The following is a 12,974-nucleotide window of genomic DNA, read 5'->3' on the forward strand; positions in this document are numbered from 1 at the left end:
CATTACAGCGTCAACCTCTTGTCTTATTATTGGTCTTTTTAGTTTTATATATCAATTTGGTTCAATTTGGATACATTTAATGTGTCTGAAAATGTATCCATGTTGTCCAGACCCTCTAATTTACTGGAATATAATTTCTAATGGGAGGGGAAAGATGGTGAAGTTAAAAAATGGGTGCAATTTCCAGTTGCTCCATTGTTCAGGGTTCAAGAAGCAGAAATGTTGCTTTCCATTGAGGTGGGTGACAGAAGCAATATACCAAAATTCAATATTATAATCATTGATAAAGAGGAGATTGGGTGATTTAAACACATGACAGAAAAATATAACTTAGGAATTCAGTCAATGAAGCCTCAAAGCCAGTTCAGTGCAGAGAAGAGGGACAACCCAGAAAGAGACTAATTCTGTGGAGAATTTGGGAGAACCATGGAACTTAAGGGGAGCCTGAACTTGAGTTTCCAGAGGCACTGTGGTAAGCTGGTGTGTGAGAGGTGTTGCATGATTTTTGGCTAGACAGCAAAGCTGAAGTGGGACCTATCTCAAAGCAGCAGTGGTGGCTTTCTGTTGTAGGAGCCCAGCATTTTCTAACAAGCATTAGCTGGTTGTCCCTGCATCCACCTGCTGTGAGATCTGATGTCCACCTAGCAGGGTGTGACTGAGGCAGGAACAGAAGTAATTGCACCCAGGGTACCTTGGGCCAAGGTATAGTGTAGTGTGAATTACTCTCCTTTTGGGTTTTTCAGCTTGTCATATTACCTGAAAAGAACCCAGAACCTGGACAGGCAGGTACATTTGTTCTTGGATGTGATCCTGGATGACTACATTTGTGAATGGTGGAGTGTGTGAGACCAATGGAGAGTTGGTCAATTTAAACCAAAAGTGGAGTTCTTGAGAGGTCCCCAAAGATCCAGATGCCCAGCAGATATCAGTAATTGCTTAAAATAGGGTGGGAGAAGCTATTCTGTCTAAATCAGACATCAATGACAATGCTCTAAAGATCTGTTAGAACTAAACTCCAGCACCCATATCCCCATACTTCACATTTAGAACTCTACACCAGACCCACCCTAGAAATACATATAACTGGTTTGCAAGAACAAAATTCATGTTGTTACTACTCTCTACTCTGTCCTAGCAAAATTGGCAAAATGAAACCTGAGAGCTATTAAAAGCAACTTTGGTTCCAGGTCACTTCATTTGAGTTGCTTAGTGAGCAACTAAAAGAAGGCAGGATTAATAACACATAGCCCTTGATCATTCTAAGTGATACACATTCCAAGAAGAATTGCAAAGGACAATATGGCATAAGAAGTGAACATCCATTCTTGTCAACAGTATGGACTACCACAGTATGGTGCATATCCCAAGAAGAATTGCAAAGGACAATATGGCATAAACAGTGAACATTTATTCTTGTCAACAGTATCAGCTACCACAGTGAGACAATCCCTTCAATTTTTATGGAGATATTTTTTCTCTCTTTTTCATCATGTATGAATGTGGATGTGTGTGATGTGTGTGTGTGTGTTGTAGCTGTGCTGTTCAGTTGATGGATATATCTATTTATCTATTCTCTTCCCATTCATTTTTTCTTCTTTTTTTCCTCACATGATTTTCATTTCATATTGTTTTCTTTAGAGAGGAAGAGTTTTTTTGTATATTTCTTTCAGTTTGATTTTTTGTTATGTTTCCTGTTTTGTTTCTCTTATCACTACTTTTCTCCCCTCTTTCCTTATCAGTATCCAGATTCCCTATTTCTCCCTCCCTCTTTCATCTCTCATAATTTATTTATTTTATTTATTTTTATTCCTTCTTTATAATCATCCCTTGCTATGTTTCTCATGCTTTCCCTCTGTTTGTCTTTAAATAATTTAAATATTCTTTGCCTTCATACCCATTTTCTTTTCACTTAATGAAGTGTAATTTTACTATCTTTAAGAACTATCTCATTTATATAATTCCTGTCCCCAACTTTCATGTTGTGGTTACTAATACTGGGGATGGCACAGTTGACACCTGCTGTATACTTTAATGATAGTTCTAGTTTACATATGTTTATTGTTATTGCTGTTGTTAAATGCTGACCTTGTGTCTTTTGGTAGTTATTAATGCTAGACATGGAGTAAAATACACTGAACACTTATTATAATGCTATATTGATTACTATTGTTGCTGTTGTTTGTTTCCCTTTCATCTGAGAAAGTCTGGGAAGCTAATGGGAAAAATGAGTTTGCATGGTGAAGACTCCATGACTGAACTATGAACACCACTGACCAAAGTGAGAGCACACATTCCTCTATACACAAACTAACTGAGCTCAATCTTCAACAAGATTTTTATACATATAATAGGGAAGAGAAAACCCCCAAACCAATTACTTAGCCCTGAGGAGAAATGGCAAGAAGGATACTACTCTTGAACATCTACTCCTATATTAAAATCAGAGAAAATTCTAAAATAATGGATAAGAAAAATCCACAGTTACAGCAGCTCTATAAGAGTGAATTAAATTAGCATCTCTGAAGCAACAAACCAAATATTATTGTTGATTGAAACAGGCACTTGTATTACAATAAGCCTTGTGCTGAATTTAAGATACCAATACACAGAAGTTATTTTAAGAGTTTCACAAAAAGGAAAATGAATGCATCTCAACAGACACACACATCCAACAAATCTGAAAACATGATGAAATTAGGCAAAAAAGGGTCCCACAAAAGTTAAAATATCTCAACAAAGGAACAAGAAGATAAGAAGGGAATAGAATTCCAGATAAAGATTTTACATAAATTTCTTGCTAAAATAATCAAAGAACTAAAGCAAAATGTAAGAAATGAATTGAGAGATAAATTATAGGAGAAAAAAACAGCTAAATTTTTCAATACAGAAAGATTATGAAAAAAAATGGAACTGTTGAAAATGAAAGACATAATAAATCAAATTAAAAATTCACTTGAAAGTAACACCAACAGATTTGATTATGTAGAAAACAGAACCTCAAACTTCATGAACATGGTATTTGAGCTGGAATACCCAGATCACAGTGAAAGGGAAAAGAAAATACTATAATCAGAATATACAAAAAATACAGAACAACAGTATAAAACCAAACTTGAGAGTCATTGGAATAAATAGAGCAATAGAAATATGGGATAATTACATTAAGATCTTTCAATGAAATGATTGCAGGAAAATTTTGAAAACTTAGGAACAAGATTGACAATATTGATGTAGAACCCTAAATAAACAAGACAAAAACCCCTAAGACACATAAAAATAAAAATACCTAACAGAGATTAAAGATAGACTGTTAAAAGTTGTGAGAGAAAAAGTTTCAATTATATTTTGAAGTATTCTATTAAAACTCACTACAGATTTCTCAATTCAGACCCTGAAGATGAGAAAGGCTTGAAAAGAGATAATCTAAGATCTGAAAGAAAGCATGCCAGCCAAAGTTTTTATATACAACAAAGCTACTACACATAATTGAAGTAGAAATAAAAACTTCCCACAATAAGAATAATCTAAAGGTATTCATGACTATTAAACCTGCACTACAGAAAGTACTTAACGAAGAAATGAAGAAACAAACCAGAGCTCCCAACTGAATGAAGCATTCCAGAAGAGCAATTAGGGAAATGAAAATTAAGAATAAATTCTGACTCTAAATATGACTGAAAATAATTATCATCTTTTTATAATAACTCTTATTGAGACAAGTGTGCTGAAATAACCATGTATTCCATGTTGAGGTCTATCTGGTTCTTACAATCAAAAAGTGTTTGCTTTATGCAATAAGGTACACTAATTTGGGGAATAAGTGTTTCCTATTATTATATCCTCTTGCTGCATTCTTCTTTTGAAGAGTATGTAGTGTCTTTCAAAAAGAGACAGGTCACTGAACATAAAATCAATCAAATCATTTTGACATATATGATAGCATAAAAATGAACATAGCACATATCTGAAGGGTATTTTACCCAATAACAGCTAGGTAAACCAGCTGAACATAACCCAATATGTTCAGCAGTTCATGAAAGTTTTTCCACAATAGACCATATTTTAAGACACAAAACATGTGTTAGTAAATGCAAAAATGATATTACCCCATGCATCTTATCAGATCTTTTTGTATTTTTATTTTATTAGTTCTTTTTAGTTATATATGACAGTAGAATTTATTTTGATATAATTATACAAGGATGGAATATGTCTTATTCTAATTAGAATCCATTCTTATGGATGTATATGATAGCAGGATTCACTATTTTATATTCATATAAGTATATATGAAAATTATTTCATTTATTTCACTGTTTTTTTCCACTGTCCTTCCTTTTTCTATCACCCTTCCTTCACTTATTCCTTTTTGGCTAGTCTACAGAATATCCAATCAACCCCCTCTCCCACCTTATTTTGTTTTAGCATCCACATATCAAGAAACATTTCAACATTTGCTTTTTTGGGACTGTCTTATTTTACTTAGCATGATAGTATTCAGATCCATTCACTTATTGGCAAATGTCAATTCCATTCTTCTTTATGGCTGAGTAATGTTCCATTGTGGATATATACCACATTTAATTTATCCATTCATTTTTTGAAGGGCACCTAGGTTGGTCCCATAGCTTAGTTATTGTGAATTGAGTTGCTATAAATATTGATGTGGCTGAATTGCTGTAATATGCTGATTTTAAATCCTCCTGTGGGGGGAATATATATATATGGGGTAATTCCACTTCTAGTTTTTTGAGGCATATTCATACTGATTTCCAGAGTGGTTGTACCAATTTGTAGTCCTACCAGCAATGTCTAAGTGTGACTTTTCCCTTGCATTCTCACCAACATACTTTGTTATTTTGTATTCTTTTTTTGTTACTTGTATTCTTGATAATTGCCATTCTGACAGGAGTGAGATTGAATCTGTGTAGTTTTAATTTGTATTTCTGTAATTGTGAGAGATATTGTACATTCTTTCACATATTCATTGACCATTTATATTTCTTCTCCTGTTCAGTGCCTGTTCAGTTTTTTACACATTCTTTAATTTTTTTCTGGTGCTAAGTTTTTGAGTTATTTATATATACTAGAGATGAATGCTCTATCTGAGGTGCAGGGAGCAAAAAAGTTTTTCCATTCTGTAGGTTCTCTCTTCATGATCTTGATTATTTACTTTGCTATAAATAAGTTTTTAGTTCAATGCTATACAATTTATTGATTCTTGAATTTACTTCTCGCACTTTAGGAATTCTGTTAAAGAGGTCAGTTTCTGAGCTAATACGTTGGAGTGTTAGCTTTACATTTTCTTCAGTATATTCAAGGCTTTTGGTCTAATTTCTAGATCTCTGGTCCACTTGGATTTAAGTTTTATTCAGGATGAGAGATAGTATTATTTTGGGTCTCTTATATCTCCAACAAATTTCATGACTTATTTTTCTATTTCTATGAAGAATCTCATTGAGATTTTGATGGAAATTGTTTTGAGTCTATATAGTACTTTTCATAGTATGGCCAGTTTGACAATATTAATTATACCTATTGAAGAATATGGAAGGTCTATCTGTCTCCTAAAATCTTCCTCATTTTTTTTCTATCACATGTTCTGGATTTTTCATTGTGAAGGTTATTCACCTCTTTTGTTAGATTGACTCCCAAGCATTTTTTTAGTTTATTGTGCATAAGATAGTTTTCCTAATTTCTCTTTCAGCTGATTTATCATTGATATATAGGAACTGAAATTGATTTCTGGGTGTTAATTTTTGTATCATGGTACTTTAATAAATTCATTTATAAATTCTAGAAGTGTACTGGTGGTTTTTGGAGGGTCTTCTAAATATAGAATCATGTTATCTGCAAATAGAGATAGTTTGACCTCTTCTTTTTCTATTCATCTCCCTGTAATTTCTTTCTTTTGCCTAGTCGCTATAGCTAGAGTTTCAAGAAATATGTTAAATAATTGTGGTGAAATTGGGCATTCCTGCCTTGTTCAGTTTTTAAAGGAAATGCCTTCATTTTTCTCCATGTAGAATGATTTTGGCCTTGGCTGTAACATATATAGCTTTTACAATATTGAGGTATGTTCCTACTGTCCCTAGCTTTTCTAGTGTTTTGAACATGACTGGATATTGTATTTTGTCAAAAGCTTTTCCTACATCTATTGGTATAATCTTTTGATTCTTTTCTTTATGTTTATTTATGTGACAAATTATATTTGCTAATTTCCATCTGTTGTATTAGCTTGCATTCCTGGGATGAAAAAAACCTATCTGTTAAATAGGTTTTTGCATACAAGTTGCCAGTATTTTATTAAGAATTTGTGCATATGTGTTTATCATTGATATTTGCCTGCAGTTTTCTTTCCTTGATATGTCTGTCTAGACTTGGTATTAGGGTGATACTAGTTTCACAGAATGGGTCTGGAAAGTTTTCTTCTTTTATAAAGGAATAATTTGAGAAGAATTGGTATTAGGGATTAATTATTCTTTTAGGTCTGGTAGAACTCTCGTGATAATCCATCCAGTTCTAGGCTTTTTTTTTTTTTTGGATGCTGTTGGTAGGATTTTTATGACATCTTCAACTTTATTACTAGCAATTGATCTGTTTAAATTTTCTAGATCCTCCTTGTTCAATTTGTGTAGGTCTCATTTCTCTAGGAATTTGCAATGTCTTTAATATTTTCTATTTTATTGGAGTATATATATTTTTTAAAAATATTTTCTGATTATCCTCTCTATTTCAGTAGTGTTTGTGGTGACATATCCTTTCTCATCACAAATTTTGACAATTAGAGTATTTTTTCTCTTTCCTTTGGTTGGCTTGGCTAAGGGTTTATCAATTTTGTTAGTTCTTTCAATGAGCAAATTTTTTTAAATTGACATTTTGAATTCTTATTTTAATATAATTAAAAATAATTAATTTTGGATCTGATTTTAATTTTTTCTTGTCTTCTACTGATTTTAGTGTAGGTTTGTTATTCGTTTTCTAGGACCTCAATATATAATATTAGATTATTTATTATTGCTGTGTAACTTTCTTTTATCTTAATCAATGAGCTCAATGATATGAATTTTCCTTTTAGAATTACTTTCCTATTGTTGAAGATATTTTCATATTTTATCTATATTATTATTTACCTATGAGTATATTTTATTTCACCCCTGATCTCATCTGCTATCTATTCATCATTAAACAGTGAATTATTTAGTCTATAGGTGTTAGGATAGTTTGAATTTCTTTATCTTGTCATAAATCTATTTTCATCCATTATGATCTGATACAATGCAGAATATTATCTCTTTTTTGTACTTGCTAAGAGTTGCTTTGTGGCCTAAGATGTGGCATATTTTAGAAATGTTTCTTATACATTTAAAAAGAAAGCATATTAAATCATTGATGGATAAATACTCTACATAAGCCCAAACAATTCATTATATTTTTAGTTCCATAGCTTCTTTATTAAGTTTTTGTCTAGCATATCTATCTAGTGATGAAAGAGACATAACAAAGTCATCCAGTTTTAGTCTGTCATGATTTCTTTGATTCTTGACATTGAGAAGTGGTTGTTCGATGTACATTTATGCTCCATTGTTTGAAGCATAAATATTCAGAATCATTATTTCCTGTTGTTTTATGATTCACTTAAGCAGTATAAAGTGGTTTTCTTTTTCTTTTTGTATTAAGTTTGGATTGAAGTCTACTTTATATTATATAAAAATAGAAACCCCTGCTTGTTTTTGAGATCCACGTGAGAGAAAAGTTTTCTTTTCACCCATCTGTTCACCTTCCATCTGTAGAAGTCATTGCTTATGAGGTGAGTCTTTTGGAGACAGCATACTCTTGGGTCTTGTTTTTAAATCCAATCTTCCCCCCTATGTCTTTTGATTGATGAGTTTAGTCTACTAATATTTAGTATTATTACTGAGAGATGATTTTTATTTCCTGTCATTTTGATTTATTTCTAGTTTGTAAGCTGATTTAGACATTCCTTTGCTTGACTATTCTTCTAGTGTATTTTTTTTCTCCTGCTGGTTTTCATTTTTATTATCCATTTATTCTTCATAAAATATCTTATTAAGCAAGCTTTGTAGTGCAGAAATTTTTATAACCTGTCTTTATTGTGGAAAGGTTTATTTAATCTTCAATACTGAATCTTAATTTTGTTGAATACTCTTTTTATTTGCTCTTATTAGTTATACATGGCAGTAGAATTTATTTTGACATATTACACATATTCAGAATATAACTTCAGATTTCTCTGGCTGTATGTGATGTAGTTACATTGTCATGCAATTATATATGCACATAGGAAAGTAATGTCCAATTCATTATACTATTTTTTATATTCCCATTTCTCCTCGCTTCACTTCATTCCCCTTTGTCTAAACCAAAGTACACACTCCATTGTGAATTACCATTTGCATGTTGGAGAGAACTTCTGGCCTTTGTTTTTTGGGATTGTCTTATTTAATTTAGCATGGCAGTTTTTAGTTTTGTCTATTTACTGGAAAATTCATTCTTTGTTAAGGGTGGATAATATCCCATTGTGTATATACACTACATTTTCTTTATCCATCCATCTATTGTAGGGTACCTAAGTTGGTTCCATAGTTTAGTGACTGAGTTGAGCTGTTATGAACATTGATGAGGCAGATTTTAAGTCCTTTAGGTATAAACTGAGAAATTGGATAACTGGGCAAATAGGTTGTTCCATTCCAAGTTTTCTGAGTGATTTTAGAGTGATTTCACCAATTTGCATTTTCCATCAACAATGTATGTGTGTACCTTTTCCCCCACATCCTAATCAACAGTTATTGTTTCTTGTATTCTTGATAATTGCCATTGTGCCTGTAGTGACATAAAACCTCAATAGTTTTAATTTTCATTTCTGTAATTGCTATTAGAAATGTTGAACTTTTTTCATGTATTTGGTAACCATTTATATTTCTTCTTTTATGAAATGCCCTTTAAGATTATTTGCCCATTTATTAATAGGGTTATTTTTGTGTTAACTTTTTTGAGTTATTTATATATCATGGTGATTAATGAACTATCTGAGATACAGGTGGTAAAATTTTTCTCCTAGTCTGTAAGCTCTCTCTTCACATTATTTATTGTTTCCTTTGCTATGAACTCTTTGGCTTGATTCCAACCCATTTGTTGATTCTTGATTTTACTTCTTGCACTAGGGAGTCTTCTTAAGGAATTTGGTTTCTAGGCTGATATGATGTACAGTTGCGCCTACTTTTTTTCTATTAAGCATACAGTCTCTCATCAATGCCTAATTCCTTGACCACTTAGAGTTGAGTTTTTTTAACATTTTTTATTCTAATTTGTTATATATGAAAGCAGAATGAATTACAATTTATATTACACATTTGGACACAATTTTTCATCTCTGGTTGTACACAAAGTAGAGTCATACTATTTGTGTCTTTATTCATGTAATTAATTAGGATAATTATGTCTATCTCATTCCACCATCTTTTTTATACCTTCAACCCCCCTCTCTTTTCCTTATACCCCTTTGCCATATTGAGAGTTTATCTAGTCCTTCCATGCTCCACCCTCCAAACCCCATTATGAATCAGCATCATTATATCAGAGAAAACATTCAGCATTAGGTTTTTTAGGATTGGCTAACTTCACTTAGCATTATCTTCTCTAACTCCATCCATTTACCTGCAAATACCATCATTTTATTCCCTTTTACTGATGAGTAATATTTAATTGTGTACATATGCCACATTATTTTTATCCATTCACCTATTGAAGGGCATCTAGGTTGGTTTCACAGCTTAGCTTTTGTAATTTGTGCTGCTATAAACATTGATGTGGCCATGTCCCCATAGTATGCTGTTTTTAAGACTGAAGAGTGGGATAGCTGGGTCAAATGGTGGTTTCAAAGATTCAAGGTCTAGGTTTTCCAAAAAAATCTCCATACTACTTTCCATATCGGCTGCACCATTTTGCAATCCCACCAACAATGTATGAGTATGCCTTCCCCCCCACATTCTCATCAACATTTATTGTTGCTTGTGTTCTTGATGATTGCCATTTTGACTGGAGTGAGAAGAAATCTTAGCATAGTTTTGATTTACTTTTCTCTAATTACTAGTGATATTGAACAATTTTTTATATAATTGTTGACTAATTGTATATCCTTTTCTGAGAAGTGTCTGTTCAATTCCTTGGCCCATTTATTGATTGGGTTATTTGTTTTTTTGGTGTTAAGATTTTTGAGTGCTTTATATATTCTAAAGATTAGTTGTCTATCTGATGTGCATGTGGTAAAAATTTGCTCCCAAAGTGTAGGTTCTCTATTCACCTCACTGATTGTTTCTTTTGCTGAAAAGCTTTTTAGTTTGAATCCATCCCATTTATTGATTCTTGATTTTAATTCTTGTTCAATTGGAGTCTTATTAAGGAAGTTGGGGTCTAATCTGACATGATATCAGTTTGGACCTACTTTTTTCATATTAGATGCAGGGTCTCTGGTTTAATTCCTAGGTCCTTGATCCACATTGATTTGAGTTTTGTGCATGGTGAGAGATAGGGATTTAATTTCATTTTGTTGCATATGGATCTCCAACACCATTTATTGAAGAGGCTATCTTTTCTCTAATGCATTTTTAACAACTTTGTTTAAAATAAGATAACTGTAATTATGTGGGTTAGTCTCTCTGTCCTCTATTCTGTACTATTGGTCTACAGGTCTATTTTTTTGTGCCAATACCATTCTCTATAGTATAGTTTAAGGTCTGGCACAATGATTACATTTGCTTCACTCTTCTTGCTAAGAATTGCTTTAGCTATTCTGGGTCTTTTATTTTTCCAAATAAATTTTATGATTGCTTTTTCTATTTCTATGAGAAATTTCATTAAGATTTTGACTGTAATTGCATTAAATCTATATAGTGCTTTTGGTAGTATGGTCATTTTGACAATATTAATTCTGCCTATTCAAGAGTATGGGCAATCTTTCCATCTTCTTCTTTAATTTCTTTCTTTAGCATTCTATAGATTTTGTTGTAGAGGCCTTTCACCTCTTTCATTAAATTGATTCCCAAGAGTTTACTTTTTTATTTATTTTTTATTTTTTTCATGTTTTGTAAACGGGGTAGCTGTCCTTATTTCCATTTTAGAGGATTTGTCACTGATATACAGAAATTACTTTGATTTATGGGTGTCATTTTTATACACTGCTACTTTGCTGAATTTATTTTCTAGTTCTAGAAGTATTCTGGTAGAATTTTTTTGCATCTTCTTTGTATATAATTATATCATTGGCAAATAGTGCTAATTTTAGTTCTTTGTTTTCTGTCCATATCCTTTTAATTTCTTTGTTCTGTCTTATTGCTCTGGCCAGTGTTTGGATAACTATGTTAAATAGAAGTGGTGAAAGAGGGCATCCCTGTCTTCTTCTAGTTTTTTAGAGGGAATGCTTTCAATATCTCTCCATTTAGAATGATGTTGGCCTGGGGCTTAGCATAGATATCCTTTAGGATGTTGAGACATGTTTCTGTTATCTCTAGTTTTTCTAGTGTTTTGAATATAAATGGATGCTGTATTTTGTTGAGTCCTTTTCTCTGCATCTATTGAGATGATCATATATGATTCTTACCTTTAAGTCTATTGATTTGATGAGTTACATTTATTGATTTTCATATGTTGAAACAACCTTGCATCCCTGGGATGAACTCCACTTGATTGTGGTGCACAATCTTTTTTGATTTGTTTTTATATTTGATTTGCCAGAATTTTATTGAGAATTTTTACATCTATGTTCATACTAGTCTCAAGTTTTCTTTCTTTCATGTGTCTTTGCCTGTTTTTGGAATTAGGGTAAAATTGGCCTCATAGAATGAGTTTGGAAGTGCTCTCTCTTTTTTATATTTTACAAAATAATTTGTAGAGTATTGGTATTAATTCTTCTTTAATGGTCTTATAGAACTCAGCTGTGTGTCTATCTGGTCCTTGGCTTTTCTTAATTGGTAGGCTTCTGATGGCATTCTGTTTCATTGCTTGAAATTGATCTGTTTAAATTGTATATATCATACTAATTAAATTTGGGCAAATCATATGACTCTAGAAATTTGTCAACAACTTTGATATTTAACATGTTGGTGATTCTTTCAATTGAACTTTTAACATTTTAGTTTGTTTGGTGGACTGTTTCTTTCATTTCCAGGATTTCTCTGTTTTTTTTTTTTTTGAAACTCTATCTCCCTATTGAAGTAATCTTTTGCTTCCTGTATTTGCTAATGTATCTCTTTATAGAAATGATATTTTGTTGCCTGTATTTGCTTTCTTATATCATCCTTTAATTCACAGAACATTTTAATTATATACATTCTAAACTCCTTCTCGGTAATTTCATCTTCTGTGTTGGCCTTGATTTGTGGCAATTTCTTCCCTTATCTTTTCATGTTGATTGTGTGATTTCACTTTTAGCACTGTGGATTCAAGGCTTTACCATTTTCACCCTATAGGCTTATAGTGCCACTGATGGTTCCAATACCTCTCCTTGAGGGCAAGAACAAGGTTAGCAGATCCAAATATAAATAATATACAACATTAAATCAAATGGTTGCTATTAAGACGTTCACCATTTGGTCACAACCTACAGAAATGGTGAATTCAATTATTATCTACAATATAATCAGTGGCTTTGCAAAAGTGTTTACAGTTTGTGGTGGAGGACAAAGAACTAGGGGTGAAGTGTAGGATGATATGCTGAGGAGGTAGGAGGTGAGGATATAGAGTTTATTATATCTTAGGAGGTGTGAAAGAGGAATCTAAAGAAGGTTAATGGCAGGATAAGGGAGAGGAAGTAATTTTGGATAGACAATGTAGTGGGAAGACAGTATAGTATGAAAAACAAACACACATCTATATTAAGAAAAAAATTTAAAAATGTTAAAATAGTAAAAATGGGAGAAAAAAGAACATACTACACAACTATAAATATACTATTC

The sequence above is a fragment of the Callospermophilus lateralis genome, chromosome 3 (genome assembly GCF_048772815.1).
Source record: "Callospermophilus lateralis isolate mCalLat2 chromosome 3, mCalLat2.hap1, whole genome shotgun sequence".
NCBI classification, from domain to species: Eukaryota; Metazoa; Chordata; class Mammalia; order Rodentia; family Sciuridae; genus Callospermophilus; species Callospermophilus lateralis.